The sequence below is a fragment of the Mustela nigripes genome, chromosome 7 (genome assembly GCF_022355385.1).
Source record: "Mustela nigripes isolate SB6536 chromosome 7, MUSNIG.SB6536, whole genome shotgun sequence".
In the NCBI taxonomy this organism is placed as follows: Eukaryota; Metazoa; Chordata; class Mammalia; order Carnivora; family Mustelidae; genus Mustela; species Mustela nigripes.
Window position 1 is genome coordinate 22,957,705 of NC_081563.1, and position 17,731 is coordinate 22,975,435.

At 46.7% G+C, this 17,731-nt stretch overlaps 1 long non-coding RNA gene across 1 annotated transcript in view; it reads right to left on the bottom strand.

Annotated features, from left to right (window-relative positions):
• Positions 1-12,305, bottom strand: part of LOC132021245 (uncharacterized) — a 32,496-nt gene extending 20,191 nt beyond the window's left edge. Inside the window, exon 1 of the long non-coding RNA XR_009405272.1 lies at positions 12,050-12,305. This is a non-coding gene — a long non-coding RNA (uncharacterized LOC132021245). The remainder of the gene's footprint in view (positions 1-12,049) is intronic.
• Positions 12,306-17,731: the final 5,426 nt, after the last annotated feature.

Genomic DNA, 17,731 nt, shown 5'->3' on the forward strand with positions numbered 1-17,731 from the left:
TGTCTTATTCACTATTGCTTTGTGTGTCTTCCCTAATGTCTCCAAGAAGATAGTTTTGTTTTGCTTTCATTTTTACTGCATATAATACTGTCTTATTCACTATTGCTTTGTGTGTCTTCCCTAATGTCTCCAAGAAGATAGTTTTGTTTTGCTTTCATTTTTACTGCTGTATTTACAAGGCAATGGTGCTATAAAGATGGACTGACTGATAGATACCACCTTTACCCTTAAAAAATACCCCAAATACCCATGTTTGTCCCCTCTAAAATGCTATAGCCATACCACAGAAATACAAAGAATCATGAGATACTATTATGAATCAGGATAGGTTTCCTCTGCTATCCAAAAGCAGAGTGTTCTGAGGAAAACTTTCATATACCAAAATGATATAAAGCAAAGGATTGACATCAATTTATATGGAAAAAAATTAAATTACCATTAATTTATTTGGAGAAAAAAAACCTGAGCATTCCCAGACCCCAAAAAGAACATCTCAAGCTTTTCTCATACCTTAGAACACATCTTGTTATTGGATGCACAAAATCAATCGAAATGAAGCACAGATGCTCAGGAACACAATTCAAGGTTTTGACAGCTTAATGCTGTGATGCTGAGTGTAGTTCCCAGGGAAGGAGCTTGGCAGTGCCACTCTCACTTCTTGAGGTACATGCGGTCTCTAGAATGGCTTGCTACTAAACAAACACTGAATGCTATTTTTGCTTTCTGCCTTTTATTGTAAAAGTGAAGATCCTCTTCAGATTTCTATCATTTAGCAAAAAATGTACTAATGTAGGTCTCTCATAAAAGCTAAGTGGCATAATACAAACTTTCAAAAAAGTATGTGTGTGGGTGGGGGTCGATACCTGGGTGAGCCAACAAATTGGACAACCTAGGGGAAAAAAAAAAAAAACCAACAGAAAAAGTCCTAGAAACATACAACCTACCAAGAGTGAATCATGAAGAAATAGAAAATCTGAACAGACCCATTACTAGTAAGGGGACTGAATCAGTGATCAAAAACCTCTCAACAAAGAAAAGTCCAGGATCAGATGGCTTTGCTATTGAAATCTATCAAATATTTAAAGTGTACGAAAACTTCTCAAACTCTTCCAAAAAAATAGAAGGGAGGGAATGGGAGGGGATGCCTCCAAACTCATTTTATAAAGCCAACATCACCCTGATGCCAAAGCTGAAGGACAATACAAGAGAAAAAAAAAGTACAAGTCCATATCTCTGATGCGATCTAAAAATCCTTAACCAAATACTAGCAAACTGAATTCAACAGTACATTAAAAGGATCCAACACCATGAATAAGTGGGATTCATTCCAAAATGTAAGGATGTTTCAACTCCTGAAAATCAATTAAGGATCACATTAACAAAATGAAGGTAAGGGCGCCTGGGTGGCTCAGTGGGTTAAGCCGCTGCCTTCGGCTCGGGTCGTGATCTCGGGGTCCTGGGATCGAGTCCTGCATCAGGCTCTCTGCTCAGCAGGGAGCCTGCTTCCTCCTCTCTCTCTACCTGCCTCTCTGCCTACTTGTGATCTCTGTCTGTCAAATAAATAAATAAAATCTTTTTAAAAAAATGAAGGATTAAAAAGCCTATGATCATCTCAATGGATAAAGAAAAAGAATTTAACAAAATTCCTCATTCTTTCATGATAAAAATCCTCAAACTGGGTATAAAGAAAACAAAGTTAAGAGCCAGGGGGCTTAGGTGGCTCAGTCAGTTAAATGTCTGCCTTGGGCTCAGGTCCTGAACCCAGAGTGCTGGGATTAAGCCCTGCACTGGACTCCCTGATCAAGGGGGTAATCTGCTTCTCCCTCTGCCCCTCCCCGCCAACTCACATTCTCCCATTGTCTCTCAAAAAAACAAAAACAAAAACAAAAAACTTTAAAAAATTTAAATTGGCAGATTAATGGACCAAGAAAATGAGATACACACACACATGTGTGCATGCGTGCACACACACACACACACACACACACGAATATTATTCAGCCTTAAAAAGGAAGGAAATCCTGTCATTTGCAACAATATGGTTGAAGCCACATGGCATTATCCTATGTGAAGTAAGACAAAAGAATAACAAATACTACATGGGCATCACTTCTATGTAGAATTTAAGTAAAAAAGTTTTTTTTTTTTTACAGGTCAAATTCATTGAAAGTAGAAAAGTGATTGCCTGGGGCTGGAGGTGGGAAAAATAGAGATGTTGGTAAAAAGGTAAAACATTTCAGCCAGAAGATGAATAAGGTCTGAGGATTTAATGCATAACATAGTGACTGTAGTTGGTAACACCGTACTGGGTAATTGAAATTTGCTAAGAGGTTATGACTTAAATGTTCTCACCAAAAATGATAAAAATGTGAAGTGATAGATGTGTTAGTTAACTTGATGCGGGTGGGGGGGATCCTTTCACAATGTATATGAATAGCAAATCATCCCATGGTAGGCTTTAAATATTTTTACAATTTTGTCGGTATTACCTCAACAAATCCGGGGGGGAAAATGCTGTAACTATAAATGTTTTTTGTTTTTTTTTTTTTAAAGATTTTATTTATTTATTTGACAGAGAGAGAGATCACAAGTAGGCAGAGAGGCAGGCAGAGAGAGAGAGGAGGAAGCAGGCTCCCTGCTGAGCAGAGAGCCTGATGTGGGACTCGATCCCAGGACCCTGAGATCATGACCTGAGCCGAAGGCAGCGGCTTAACCCACTGAGCCACCCAGGCGCCCCCAAAATGCTATAACTATAAACCAACCATTGTCACAGACAGCTTCTCATCTAGTTTTGTATAGACAAAGTGGTTTGTGTATGTGTCGTGCCTTCAAAATCCCAAAGGGAGAACTGTAAAATAGCTCACCAGGGAGCTTAACATAAGATTTCCTTTTTTCTTTCCTGGAGTGAGCACCAGAACCTTATTAATATAAACTAAATGTAGTTTTTTGCCCTTTTTGCCCTTTGTCAACTGAGGCTAGATTTCTAAATCTTTTTATTTAGCAGTGATTAAAAAACAGCACAGTGGCTCAGATATCTGTCAAAGCTGGCAAGGAGCTTGAATCTACTTTGTGTAACTCACACATAACGGGGTAGAGATGGATAGAGGAGTGAAGACTCCAAGTCATTGTTTCTGCTGTGACCCAGGAGGGCTCTGGAATGCACTGAGGCCTTGACACTTTTACCCTGGGATGGCCAGATTGGGCAGGGGATGTACCCAGAGCAAAGGCAAGTTGGAGCTGAGCAGAGACATGGAGATAAGGCTGGAAAAGCAGCATCAGGCAACAGGACAAGAGGAGTGAGTGTGTAATCTGGAGACAGGCAAGGTGACCAGAGCTAGAGGAAAGACAGGGCAGAGCCAGGGGAACCAGGAGGAGACACTTTGGGATAGAAGCTTAGGCAAGAGGAGGAGTGGTAAATACACAGGTAGAGAAACCCTCAAGGGTCAGTCTGGCTTTGTATTCCAGAAAGACAGTCTTTTTAAAAGTGCTCTCAAAACAGTCCCTCCCATCGGGTGCCTGGGTGGCTCAGTGGGTTAAAGCCTCTGCCTTTGGCTCAGGTCATGATCACAGGGTCCTGGAATCTTCCTGGAATCGAGCCCCGCATCGGGCTCTCTGCTCAGCAGGGAGCCTGCTTCCTCCTCTCTCTCTGCCTACTTGTGATTTCTCTTTCTCTGTCTCTCAAATAAATAGATAAAATCTTAAGAAAAAAAAACAAACAGTCCCTCCCTAAAAAAAATTGGTGGAATGTCAGGAGGGGCTAAAGTTGCCAGATAACCTACAAGACCGTCAGTTACGTTTGAATTTCAGAATAGCAACAAATGTTATGGTGTAAGTATGTCCTATGCAATATTTGGGACATATTTATATTTTTAAAAAATCACTGTCTATCTAAAACTCAAATTCAACTGGGTATCTGGTCATCCTAAATGCATCAACGTTGGGAGGGGCAAATAATGAAGTTTTCTCACCAAAGAAAGCAGGACAGAGAGTTTCCACCCAAGCAGTGAGAGGTTGGTACAGGCAATATTGAAAATAGAAGGAAGCACGGGAGAGAGGGTTTGAGGCGAGCAAGCAGGAGCATTAGGAAGTTAGAGAAAGAAAGAAAGAAAATAAAGTGAGAACAAAGATGTAAGAGGAATGTCCAGGGAAGCCAACCTTACAGGGTACGGAGTTGGTCGCAGACGGATGCAGTAAGCCCAGGCTTATACGGAGTGTGGACCCTTTCTCCTAAGGAGAGGAGAGAGCCAGCAAGACGAGCGAGGTCAAGCAGGACAGCCTGGATGGAGAAGAGAAGGGTGACTTCCTGACTCTGTAATCCTGAACAGTCCAGTCTAATCCTTTTACCTTCCAAGCCTCATTTTCTCAGCTCTAAAACAGAGATGAAAAATGTTTCATACCCGAACTCCTGCACAGGTACCATTACAGATTTGTTTTGCCTTTTCCAGAGGTCATATAAATGGAGTCATAGAACACTTTGCTCTTTGATGTCTGGCTGGCTTCTTTAGGGTTGTGGTTTTTGTTGTCATTGTTGTTGTTTTTAATATCCATCCAGGTTACGATTCTTTTTCATGGTGTTCTTTTTCATTGCTGAGCAGAATTTCATTATATGGATATATCACGATGTATCACATTCACCCACTGGACATTTCAGTAGTCTCCAGTTTGGGACCATAGTGAACAAAACAGCTATCAACACTGTGTCTAAGTCTTATTGTATACGATTCCCTTGTGTTGGATAAATACTTAGGAATAAGATTGCTAGGTCCCATGATAAGTGTACGTTGAACTTTAGGAGAAACTATCAAGCTTCTTTCCAAAGTGGTGGTACCATTTTGTACATCCATTAGCCATGTAGGAGGGCTCCTTATTTTTTTTTCCCCCACATTCTTACCAACACTTGTTGTTAGTGTTAATTTGAAGGGCACAAGTTTTAAAGTCAGACAGACCTCAGATTCTAGTTCTGCTACTTATTAACCCCATAACACTTGGATAAAACATCTGATCTTATTGAGTCGTTTCCCCATTTTAAAAAAGAATATTCATACCATAAAGTTTTCTGTGGCAAGTGGAAATGAAAATGAGGTGTTCAAGTATTTAATTTACCTAATTATGTCCATTTTGTATTTATTCAGTTAGCCTCAATTCAGAAGACCAATTTGTCTGAAGTTCTACTTTAAGAGCCCTATTAAGAGGTCTTCATGCAAGAATTACCTGAAATTAGATAGCCCGATGCCTGTGGGCTCACCACAGCCCAGCATCAGGTAGAGAACTTAATCACATGAGAGCTTAATAAAAGGACAATTCTCAGGTTCCATCTCAGACCTATTCAATCAGAAATCCTGGGGGTGGGAACCCCCAGGTGTGTTTTTAAAAGCCCTCCAGTTAATTCTGAGACATGTCTGAGTTGGAGAAAATTATTCCCATCTAGAATGGGAATAATACCTGCCCTGCCCACCTTAAAAGAAAATAGAGCAGGCCAGTGACCATTTAGGACCTTCCAAATACAGAAGGGCTGAGCCCAGAGTGGGAGAGCCAGGATGGGAACAGCTTCCAGAGAGAAAAATTAGGGAGTACTACCAGGTCCAGGCCAGATGGCTATGGTCACACATAGGACAAATACTGATCCAAAGGAACCACAGGGTCTGGCTGCCCCCTACTCTGCTCTTTCCTGCTGGTTCCTGCTCATTGGGGTGAATCATATGGGCAGCTTCTATCTCAGTAATCAGAAATAGGTTGGGGTGCCTGGGCTTTGTTGATGTTTTATTCTGATTTCAGTATAGTTTAGCACATTAGCCAGAACTGGCTACCAACCCCAGTGTATAGACACCAAACACTAGTCTAAAATGTAGCAGACTGTGATCCCCAAGCATTAAAAATGTATAGGAGGGGGAAATGTCCCAGAAGAAAACATGCCAAGTTAGAGACCAAGGGGTGGGCTAATCTTAAAAATCACAATGCTGTTTTTGGATTAGGTTCCTGTTAGGATTAGGTTCCTAATCCTAACCACTCCTTACAACACACTCAGGAAGAGGGAAAGGGCTAGGGTCCCAGGGTGAAAAGCAGAAAGTGTTGCAGGTGTGGCCACTGGCCAAGTTAAGTTTCCCCAAACTGTGTTCCAGGACATGTAACAGGTGTGCCAAGGTTAAAAAAAAAGGGGGGGGGGGTCAAAAATGCCTGGACAACTGCTTTCAACGCTCTCACCTAGAAATTCACACGGAGTATTTGCATATGAAAGGTGCTGAGAACTCCTGTAATAAGGGGAACCTGTTTAACTTCATTTGATCCAGTATTTCCCGTCTTTATTGGGTATAGACCCTTCCTTCTTGACACACGCTGAAAAGCATCCTATGGAATAGCATTCTGCAGAAAGTCAGCTTGGAAAACACCGCTCTACCAAAATGGTCTATTGGGATGTCCTTGCTGTTCACCTCCTTGGTTCTCCCAGTGCAGTCCACCAGCTTGTTTGCCTTTCCTGCATGGATTCAGACCAATCTAAACACTTAAACCTAGTTCCATCTTGAACAGGAAGTCTAAAAACAGCCTCTGCTTTATGCAACCCTAGTAAGTGTCAGCCTCTATTCTTGGTGTTCTTGGTCTCTTGCCTAGGCACCTTTTTTTTTTTCCATCCAGACTCTGTTGCCAGCCATGTGTCCTTGACGTGCTTCCTCCAGAATTCTGGGCCTGGGTTCTTAAAACTAAGACACGAGACCTAACCAGTCTTGTGCCGCTGGCTCTTGCAGACCTGGGCCCAGCCTGCCAAGTGGCACACCCTTGCCTGTTGCTCCCCACATCAGCTCTCTCTGGGCATGACCTTGGGCCTTCTGGTTCCCAGTACCTGTGCCCTTTCATCTAGAAGTATTCCTGCCCCTCCCCTGAGGGCATGTCCTGTTCTCACTCAGATGCCAACTCAGCAATCAGAGTGCGTTGTCGGTAAGTTTCAGGTGTTTTTCTGAAGCGTTGTCTTTTTGGGCCATAAAATAAGGAAGGACAGTTGCTGGTAATAAATCCTTTAGGGCGTGGACAGCACGTCCCATGTGAAGTCTCTGCTGGATGGTGACACTGTGTCCAAGTCAGGGGACTGCTATAGCACATGCACAGGACCAAGAGAGCACCAGAACTGGGAGCAATTTGTGCTCGAGACCTGCATCTGTGACCTTAAGGAAGTCCTTAACCTCTTTGAGCCTCAGCTCCCATCTATAAAATGGGAATAATACCTGCCCTGCCTACCTTAAAAGGAGGCATGAAGAGGATGGAGATGAAATAAAGTATTCTGGGCTCTTTGAAAGTTTTCATTGCTGTAACAGCGGCAATGAAAGCTCATTTATCACCAGTACTTTATGACTCAGTCTTTCTGCTCACATCACAGGCTCAGGACAGGGGTGGGGTAAAGTTTTGGGTTGTTTTGTTTTTAGGGGATTTTTTTGTTGGGTTTTTTTTTTTAAGACACAAAGGTCTTCCAAAGGTTAACTTTACAAACTTAAGTTATGAACGGACAGTGACATTGCTGACCACGTCCCCCAGCCACCCCACTGAATTAGCTCAAGAGAAGTGACCCATTTGACCTGCTGCTTTGCACAGGAGCCTAGCCATAAACCCAGTGGGATGGCCACTGGACCCGGGAAGATTGAAGTTGCTTCTCCAGCCTCTCCAGAAGCACTGGGCCCAGATTAGGACAAATCTACACTTCTCCCTGCCAGGATAAAAGCCACAGGTCTATTGATGAAGTAGAAGAGGGATGTGGGACCCCTTGGAGGAGACAGTAATAGCAGGTGACAGTTGCTCCAGAATCAGAGGACATGGAGTCCCAGCTTTGCCCCCTAATAGGAGACCTCAGATCTAAAACTTAGCCTTATACGTCTAGCTGGAGAGAACAGTGCCTGCCCCATAGGTGGACGGGGGAGCACTGGCAAAGCCACTGTGGCATGAGGAGTGCAAGCCAGAGGTGCGATCATGGGGCTGCTGGGGGAGAGGCCACAGCAGAAGTGGCAGGGAACAGTGGTGGTAATGTTGGAGGAGGCAGACATGAAGGAAGTTGTATACAGCCAAACTGGATTCCAGAAGAGAATAATCTGCTTCTGGGGATTGTGAACAGACCCATGTCCAAACTAGAAAGAGAACCTTGAACATCAAAGGATCCAGACCACAGCAAAGATCCCAAACGAAATGGCCCTTAACCGCATATATCCATGGGAATCCTAGTGACCACCTTGCTGGAGTCTAGTAGGCTTTGGTCACGCAGGGTGCTTAGTGGAGACAGTGGGGCACAGAACTCTCTGCGGCAGGGATGACCCAGGGGGTCTGCAGGAGGAGCTGAAAGGCCTGCTTTCTCTGTGCAGTCCTGGGTCACTGGACAGCAGAGCTCAGCAGCTGCAGACAAGGCTGGGAACAAAAGCCTACTTGAGTTCCAAGCTATAACCTTCCACCTCTGGTGAAGCCAGCTTCAGCCTTTAACAACCATCCAGGGAGGACCCTGTGGGAGGCATTCCTTCTAATCTCAGAGGAAGGCCAGGTCAGATCAAAGGACCACTGGCTAGCTTGTAGGAAAGACCAAGAGCTCTGCTGCTCCAAGTATGGCCTAAGGACCATCACCTGGGTTGAAATGCAGTCTCAGGCCCCACCCCAGACCTACTAAATCAGAGTCAGTATTTGAACAACCTATTTGGGTGTGTCAGCAGGGGTACACTCCTTCTGGAGGCCCTGGGGAGGGGGGAAATCCCTTTCCTTGTCTTTTCCAATCTGTAAAAGCCACCTAAATTCTGGGGCTCCAGACTCCTTGCTCTACCTTCAAAGACAGCAGCCGAACATTCAAGAAAAATTGAAGAGCATGAGTACAGTGAGTTGTGTCTGGACCTACAATCTTTCAGTCCCTGGCGTGGTTTTTCCCCCAGTATTAACTATTCGTTCCTGCTCATTCAGTAGATATTCAGTAAGCACCTAACTCAGGTCAGACATTGCGCTAGACCGTGGAAATAGGGCAGAAGACATGGCCCAGTCCAGGTCCTGAAGGGCTTATAGCAGGTGTTCCAAAGAAATGAAGTCAAGGCCAAAGTCATAGCCAATCTTCAAGGGCAGATGCTTCCCTGGCTGCATTCAGGGATATGCCCAGAGCTACTTCCCCTTGCTATTGACAGGAGAGCAAGGGTAGTTATGACTGCAGGGGCTAGAATCGGTGATGTATGCAGTAGGAACATACTGTATGCACATAGAGCAGAATTGTTCAGCTGTGCCTAACTGCCTCCCCATTTTCTCTGTTGCTTCCTCTCCTCCCCTTTTCTTCTTCCTCTAGAATGTTCCTACCTTGAAGGGGCCTCCTTTCTTTCCTAACATGATTTTCCCTAGGTCTTCCAAAAATCTCCATGTACATTACACCAGTCTGTGCAGCAGAAAACTGGGGATCCAACAGCTCTCGAGAGTTTAAGCCAGGATGACAAACACGCATCGTATACCCCTGACACACAGCTCTTAGAAACATGTATAGCTCTGTAACATGATTCTTCCTTTTGAAGACTCTTTAGCTCAGATGCATAGTTGGGGCAAGCCGATCACCCGCCCACAGGCGCCAGGGCGCTGGGACGCCTCCAGCGGCCTCACTCCCAGAAGATTAAATCCAGCTGTAATGCTCTGAAGTGCCAGGCAGCCCTGCAGCTGGAGGTCCAAGGGGCCTCCCCCTTTCTGGTAATAGCAGCAAACACAGCTGGGGAGGGGGTTGCGGTACGCAGAGGGAACATGGATGCAGCAGGGCTGTTTGAAAGGGGATCATCCAAATTCACATCCAGGCTGAGAGGCAGGAATTTTAGAAATTCATTTTTACTGAAGAGAATAAAACCTTGGGTTGTTCCAAAATAGTGGCATAGGACAGATGGCCGGTCCAAGGGCCTGAGCCCACACCCCACCCCGGTTCTCCCCAGGATGCGGCCAGAGCTAGGCTCCCCATCCACGATCAAGGTTATGGAGGAGGCCCAGACCGCAGCCTTCCCTGGGATTGTGGTATTATGTGACTCCATCCCCAGAGGACCGAACCTGATCTCTAGGATAGGATATCTGGCATCGAGTCGGTCTTACTAAAAGGAAAAGAAAATGGCCTCTGGCTTTCCAAGCAGAAGAAATATAGACAAACTTCTTTTCCCTAAGTCCCTGTTTACAACAAAGCTGACGTAAATGAGCTCATGTGTGTGTTTATCCAAGGCACTTGTGTTTTCAAAATACAGCGGAGCCTGAGAACTCTGGGATGTGTGCAGACCGGGGGTGGGGAACAGGGCGGAGAATGAGAGGGAGTTCCTGTCAATTCAGAAGCTCCATGGCTCACCCTCCTCTGTGCTCGTGACTGCGGGGATGCTTGGGAGAAAGGCAGGATGGGTCCCCTTGGAGAGACGGGGAGACACAAGCTCAGGAAGATGAAGAGCATTTCCTTTGAAACACCCACCTCCTCCAGCAAAACCAAGATGTGGAGCCTGCTTGGCCTGACTCCAAAGTGCTTTCCTCTACAACCTGCTGTGCTCGGGAAGCCAACAACACTCCAGAAACCTCCCCCAGGGAGGGCAGAGGTGGGGCCATACTGGAGGCAGGTAGGCTTGTAATTAAAGCTTGGAAAATCCATGACGTCCTTGGGAACCGAACGGATAACTCACCACGTGTTGCCAAGCAGTGGAACCGGGGCTCAGGTGCTGGCGGTCCCGCCTCCTGCAGGCCTGGACACCTCTCCTCGTGCCGGGCCAATCCTGGCAGGCAAGCAGCCGCCCCTCCACCTGCCCCAGAGCCTCACAGCGGCAGCTGCGGCAGACAACCAGCCCTCTTTAAGCCGGCCAGTCACCACCTTTCGTTCTGGCCGAGCTCTTGTTTGCAGGCCTGGAGAAGCACCCCCCCACACACACCGCACCACCCCATCTTTTCCTCCATCCTAGCTGCAACGCCCGGTCCTGCCACTCCCAGCTCCAAACCTGATGGGCTTCCCGGTGGCTCCCTGCCTACCCCTCGTGTGGCCTGCACGTGGGTCCTGCGGACCATCTTCAGTTGTCAAGTGCACTTACTTTTGTGGACACAGCAAGTTTCTGACCACCTCCCTCAGAATCCAACTCCACAAGTCAGTCACCCTCCCCTCTGCAGGGCCCACAGCCACCTCAGGGGTCCCGGCAAGCCGCCCAGACCAGCACACCCGAGCCAGAGCCCCTGGCAGGTATAGCAGACACGGGTGCTGTTGTGACTTTGTGGCCGGTCAGAGGCCGTCTTTAGCATCGACATGTAAAGCACACAGGACAGAGCTTTCGCTGCCCAACAGCAAACAGAGTTACGGGATTTAATCACAGCCCTGGCACAATCAATGGTTTTTCACCAACAATCCATCCTAAGATGATTTATTGATTTTAGCATGACGCATCTAACACATGTCCTGGTGACAGCCTACTCATCCTCCTGTCCCCAGAACGACAAAGCCCTGGAAGGCAGAGCTGGGAAATGAAAGCCCAAAAGCCCAATCAAGTAGACAGTGACAGTGACCAGACATCCAGCCGCATCCCCCAAGGGAGGTGCGAGCCTGCTTTGCCCCAGACGGGTGATGAGAAATAGAAGAGGTGGCAGGCATAGCGGGGAAATATGGAGAACTTGCATGGCTCCTTGGCAGTGTTGGTCCGGGCAAGGCAGCTCTGAACTACGTGGCCAGGGAACGGGGCAGGAAACAGTAACACGGACAGCCGGGCAGCCTAAAATGTCTGGCCCATACTCAGGAGCACGAGTGCGAGCTGGCCAAGAGACCTGATCTCCTCGGGCCTGGCTGGTTCCTTAGGTCTTGGCGTGCCTAACCAGGGCCCCCCCCCGTCCTCACTGGCCGCTCTGCCCTGCTCCTCGGGGGCCCCCGCCAGTGTCCTTACCTGCTGTCCCCAGCTGGCCCTAGCTCCTTCACGTGGGGAGGACCTTCTGCTCCCAGGAATCAGCGGATCCCCCCGGCCCCCCCATCCAAGCCAACACTGCAGACAGGCCAGGATGCCCCTCCCCAGCCTCCCTGCAACCTGGAGACATGGCCAGCTCGTGGGTTGCTGCCCTTTTCAACTCTCACCTGGGCGCCCACCAGAGCAGTGCTTCTCGGAACCACCTGGAGAGCTGGTTAAGTCACGGATCGCTGGGATCCACTTGAATTAGTGAGGCTGGAGGCAGGCTAAGAATTTGCCTTTCTAACAAGCAGCTCCCAGGTGATGCTGCCGCTGCTGCCAGCCCCGGACCAGCTCCGGAGAACCCCGTGAGGGCCGAGTGCTTGGACTCGGTGCGAGACACAGCCAGCTCGAACCATCCACTTAGACACAGCCGGCTCGCACCGTTCCACACCAGTGATCCCTCCCGAGGCCAGGTCGGAGCTGGACAGGGAAACACATGAACAGCTTTATGTCCTTGTTCAGTACAAGACACTGTTCACCCCAAGCAAAGATCTGGCTCTAATTTGTCCTTGAGGTCCTGCTTTGGGTCAAGCAACAATCAGAGGAGACCTTGGGGGAGGGCAGCGGGCAGCCTCACCTGGGGAAGGCCTTCTCTGAAGTTCCTCTTCGGACCCCCTCCAGAGCTGCAGTTCCCCTGAAGTGGGCCTTCAGGGTTTCATTCATTTACAAAGCAAAAAGCCCAGGAAGCTCATGCCCTGGGGGTAAAAGAGACACTGGGCTTTTTCCCCCCTTCCTCTGTTAAGGGGGGGAAAAAACCCTGTCCTAATTCTTAAGGTTATCACCAATGGCACAATGATGTACTATTTCGTTATTTACTTATGACATTATTCATTAACATTTACTGTTATTTTTTCTAAAACAGGATTATTTATTTATTTATTTACAGGATTATTTACAGGATTATTATTATTTATTTACCCATAAGCAGCTTTCCCCCTGTTGAAGAACACTTTCTTGAACCCCTTCTTCCTCCTATATTTTTTCCACTGACAACTGCAGTCATCAAGCCCTTGTTGAGCCCTTTCTCCTTGCCAAACACTATACCAAAGACTGTAGTGCAAAAATGAAGCAGACAAGGGGTGCCTGGGTGGCTCAGTGCGTTAAGCCTCTGCCTTCGGCTTGGGTCATGATCTCAGGGTCCTGGGATCGAGCCCCACATTGGGTTCTCCACTCAGCAGTGAACCTGCTTCCCCCTCTCTCTCTGCCTGCCTCTCTGCTTACTTGTGATCTCTCTCTCTCTGTCAAATAAATAAATAAAACCTTTAAAAATAAAGTGAAACAGACAAGATTCTCTGTCTTTAAGAGCTCTCAGCTGAGTGGGAGTGATAGTATGTATCAAATAATTCCATCCCAGCAGGATGAGTTGATACAAGCATGTGCAGAAGGTCCTCAGAAGCAGAGGTGGTCCTGTGGCTAATCCTACCCAATAGTCTTTGAAAGGTCCCCCAATAGTGGGTCTGTGATTAAAGGAGCAAGACTGATACAAAGCGAAGGTCAAGCAAAGCTTTATTTCGCGCCAAGCATCGAGAATCAAACTGACCGTCAAACCGTCCGGTCGGGGCCCTGCCTTACAGTATATCTTTTATAGAGCAAAGGCCATGTGGTTGGGCCTGGCCACACACAGGTGACCAATGAAATTGCACAGTCCTGCTAGGTCACATGTAAGTGACCAATTGAATTACAATTTACCCTATAGTAGAATAGTAGACATTTGAACTAGTCTATCACCTTGGTCAGAATTGGCGCCCAAAAGGCGCCCAAAGGGCAGACCCATACCCCTTGGTAGCTAGGGAGACAGTATGCGGACCCCGGCACTGATTGGATGTCTCCACCTGGCTTGACCCATCCCTGCATTCCGGCTGTTATCTCCACCTGACCTGACCCGCCCTAGTATTTGGGCTTTGTTACCTGGTTTCCCAGACTTGTTTTTTTAAGTAAGTTCCCTGGGGGGGGGGGGGGGGGGCGTTGGGGGGCGGGCAGAGTCAGGATGGAGCTGCTCTGGCTAAATAGGCCCTTACAGTCTTCCTTCTTCCTTAGTAATAGAACTCCCAATTTTTAGTTTGATGTAACACAGAATTAAAGACTATGTATATTTTCCATCCTGCTGGGCAGCTAGACTTGACCATGTGACTAAGTTCTAGCCAATGAGATGTAATTGGGAATGGTGTGAGGATACTTCTAGGAGACCTCCTTAAGCAGCAATTGGCATGTACCCTATCCCCTTACCCCTGCCTCCATCCTGTGGTCTGGGATGCAGATATGATGGTTGGAGCCCCAGTTGCATCTTAAATCACGAGGATAGGGATGTTCTTGGGATGACAGAGCAGTGCACTGTAGGGGGTCTGGATCTCTGACTGCTTTATATTCTAGTCCTGGGCTGCCTCTCTTGAGAATTTATTCACATGAGAGAAAGTAAACTTTTTAATTTCATTTTTATGCCACTATTATCTTGGGTTTTCTGACACATACAACAGAATCTAATCTCCATTAATTCAAAGCCAGATCATAAGTGGCCTGAGGACTTTGAACTTCATTATATGGGCAATAAGCAGCTATAGACAGTTCACTGTGAAGCAAGCTGATGTAGAGAAACAGGAAGAAGCAGTAAAAATGACCCCAGAACTAAGGAGAGGCCACTGAGGTTTTTTTCTATCACTAGACATGAGGAACCCTGATTAGAAGAGAAGGCAGATGAGCATGGTTTGAGATGTGTGGACTTCGAGGTGACTGTGATGATTTAAAAGTCCAAAAGGGAGCTGGAATGGGAGAAGCGAATTTTGAGAGAGAGGTAAGGCCAGGAGCTATAGATTTGCAGTCACTCACATAAAAGTAATAGCTGACAGGCCACCACATGGTTGGACCTTGAGGACTATATGTTCAGAAACCGCTCAGGAACTTCCCAGTGCAATCTGAGTCTGACCCCCTGTATACAGAGGGCAGGGAGAGATTGAAGAAAGAGGCCACTCCGTGTGGGTAGGGGGCAATCTTAGTAACAGCAAAGAGAACTTGTATATGAGGCTTGCCTTGGTAGCAGCAAGATGAATGGATGAACGCACCCACCCTCCACTTTTTTTTTTTTTTTTTAAGATTTTATTTATTGGGGGTGCCTGGGTGGCTCAGAGGGTTAAGCCTCTGCTTTCGGCACAGGTCATGATCTCAGGGTCCTGGGATCGAGCATCAGGCTCTCTGCTCAGTGAGAGTCTGCTTCCTCCTCTCTCTCTCTCTTTCTGCCTGCCTCTCTGCCTACTTATGATCTCTGTCTATCAAATAAATAAATAAAATCTTTTTTAAAAAAAGATTTTATTTATTTATTTGACAGATAAAGATCACAAGTAGGCAGAGAGGCAGAGAGAGAGAGAGAGAGAGAGGAGGAAGCAGGTTCCTACCTGGGTGGCTCAGCTAGTTAAGTGTCTACCTTCTGCTCAGGTTATGATCCCAGAGTCCTGCGATCAAGTCCCACATCGGGCCTGGGATCCTGATTCTCCTTCTGTCCCTCCCTGCCCTGATGCTTGAGCTTGTGCTCTCTCTCTTGCTCGCTAAAATAAATGCATAAAATCTTAAAAAAAAAAAAAAAAGAGGAAAAGAGTTCTAGAGATGGGGTGTGGGGATGGTTGCACAATAGCGTGAATGTGCTCCACTGAGCTGTACATGTACAGATGGTCAGGACGGTAAGAAACAAATACATAGAGACAGGGAGGAAGGAAATGTCTGGTAACTTTTAAGAGTAACAGCTGAAACCCCAGGAGTAGGTGAGGTTTTCCGAGAAAGAGGAAAAAGTGAGCCAGAAGGGCTTACCTTTGAGGAACAGAAGAAGGAAGCTGTCTGAAGAAAGAGAGACCCAACTTTTGTAGCAACATGGACGGGACTGGAGGAGATTATGCTGAATGAAATAAGTCAAGCAGAGAGAGTCAATTATCATATGGTTTCACTTGCTTGTGGAGCATAAGGAATAACATGAAGGATATATGGAGAAGTAAAGGAAAATTGAATTGGAGGAAATTGGAGGGGGAGATGAACCATGAGAGACTGTGGACTCTGAGAAACAAACTGAGGGTTTGGAAGGGAGGGGGCATGGGTGAGCCTGGCGATGGGTATTAAGGAGGGCACGTATTGCATGGAGCACTGGGTGTGGTGCATAAACTACGAATTTTGGAACACTGAAAAATATATAAGTATATACATATATATGTATATACATATATATTTTTTTTTTTTTTTTTTTTAAAGAGAGACTGTTGGCTTGAGAGGCAGGAAGAGAAGGAAAGATTTGATGTCACAAAAGGAAAGTGGGAGAGAATTTGGAACAGGATCGGGACTTCCAGAGGGAAGCAATGTCAGAGAGAGAGGGTTCAACAAACTCTAGCCCAGTTGTTTTGATAACAAAGGAGTCTCTGAGTGCAAGCCACAGGTGTCGATCATCTAAACTGGGTATTTCAAAGCTGGTCAAAGCAAGTGTGATGTCCAGCAAGACCCAGCCTGTGTGAAGAACCCAGGCCCCCATTCCACGTAATTATTTTCCAAGTCAAAGGCTGTCTGCTTGAAGTACGAAGGACCATCCATCAAATCGGAAGGCGGTTCCTGGGCTGATGTGAAAACTGAGAAATGCAGAGTAAAAAGTGCCTGCAGCATGTTGCGGGGAGGGGGTGGGGAATGCTGAGGAAGAGCGGCTAAATGGTCCCAGAAGGAAGAAGATTCTAGAAGAGGATCTGCTCTCTGGATCTACTCACTGTCTCAAAGCTGCTCACTCGATTTTGAGTCAGTCTAGGAAGATGAAATTTAACACTTGATTCATCTGCGGTCACTGTGTACATGAAGAAAAACAAAACAAAAGCGCTTAGTTTTATTTCTGGGAACAAAATTCCTCACAGCTTGTTGGGGGGGAAACCCATTTTCTGTAGGAAAGTACTTTTATAAAACTTCAGGTGGCAGGTATGACTAGAGGCACAGGTTAGTGGGAGGCAAGTGAACAAAAGAGAACATCAAGTGGAACTACATTGGTACCCAGGGAGAGGACAGAGCTGGAGGACCAGTAGGACTGCAGAATGGCCCAAGAATTCCTAAGAAGAGGGGGGTTCTGCCAGTCCATCATTTGCAACTCTTTAGGGAAGATGCACTCCTTCTGTCTCCTCAAACACTCTTAAAGTAGGGAGGTTTGAGTAAGAAGTGAGGAACAGAGAATGAATTCCATGTTGGCACACCAGGGTAGCCATAAAGGGAGACGCCCAAAGCCGGAGCAGACAACTTGGGAACTCACTGGAGACCGGAAGTTGGAACCTGAAGTGACCCTGAGGATGACTCTGCTCGGGTCTTCCCAGAACAGGAAGACCCCAGGCGACATCTGGGGTGAATTACCAGAGAGGACTGGCTCCTGAAACATCTGTGGTGGGGCTTGGGTTTATTGTAGTAGCCAATGAATATTTTTGGCAATCAACCACTTGTATCCTTATTCTGTCCTGTCCTGTCTCCTCCAATCCTACGTAACAAGTTGCACGGATAAGGGAACAGCTCACCATGTCAGGTAAAACGGAGAGATCAAAGAAGAGGGGAACTCAGGAAAGGTCATCAGATATGCAAAACGGCAAGCACTGATGGCATTGGAAAGAGGATTCACAGCAGGATCCCCACGGGTAAGGATGCACAAAGACAGCCCACCCACCAGGTACAGCTCCCTTCCCAGGCATCCCAGAGTGGGCGTTCATGACAATTTTCCAGCCAAAGGGAGAAAAACGTTTTGAGGAATGGGTCCCTCTTCTTAAGTGGCACAAAGGTGGCTGATGGGTGAGCAACAGCCTTGGTGGGGGCAGAGG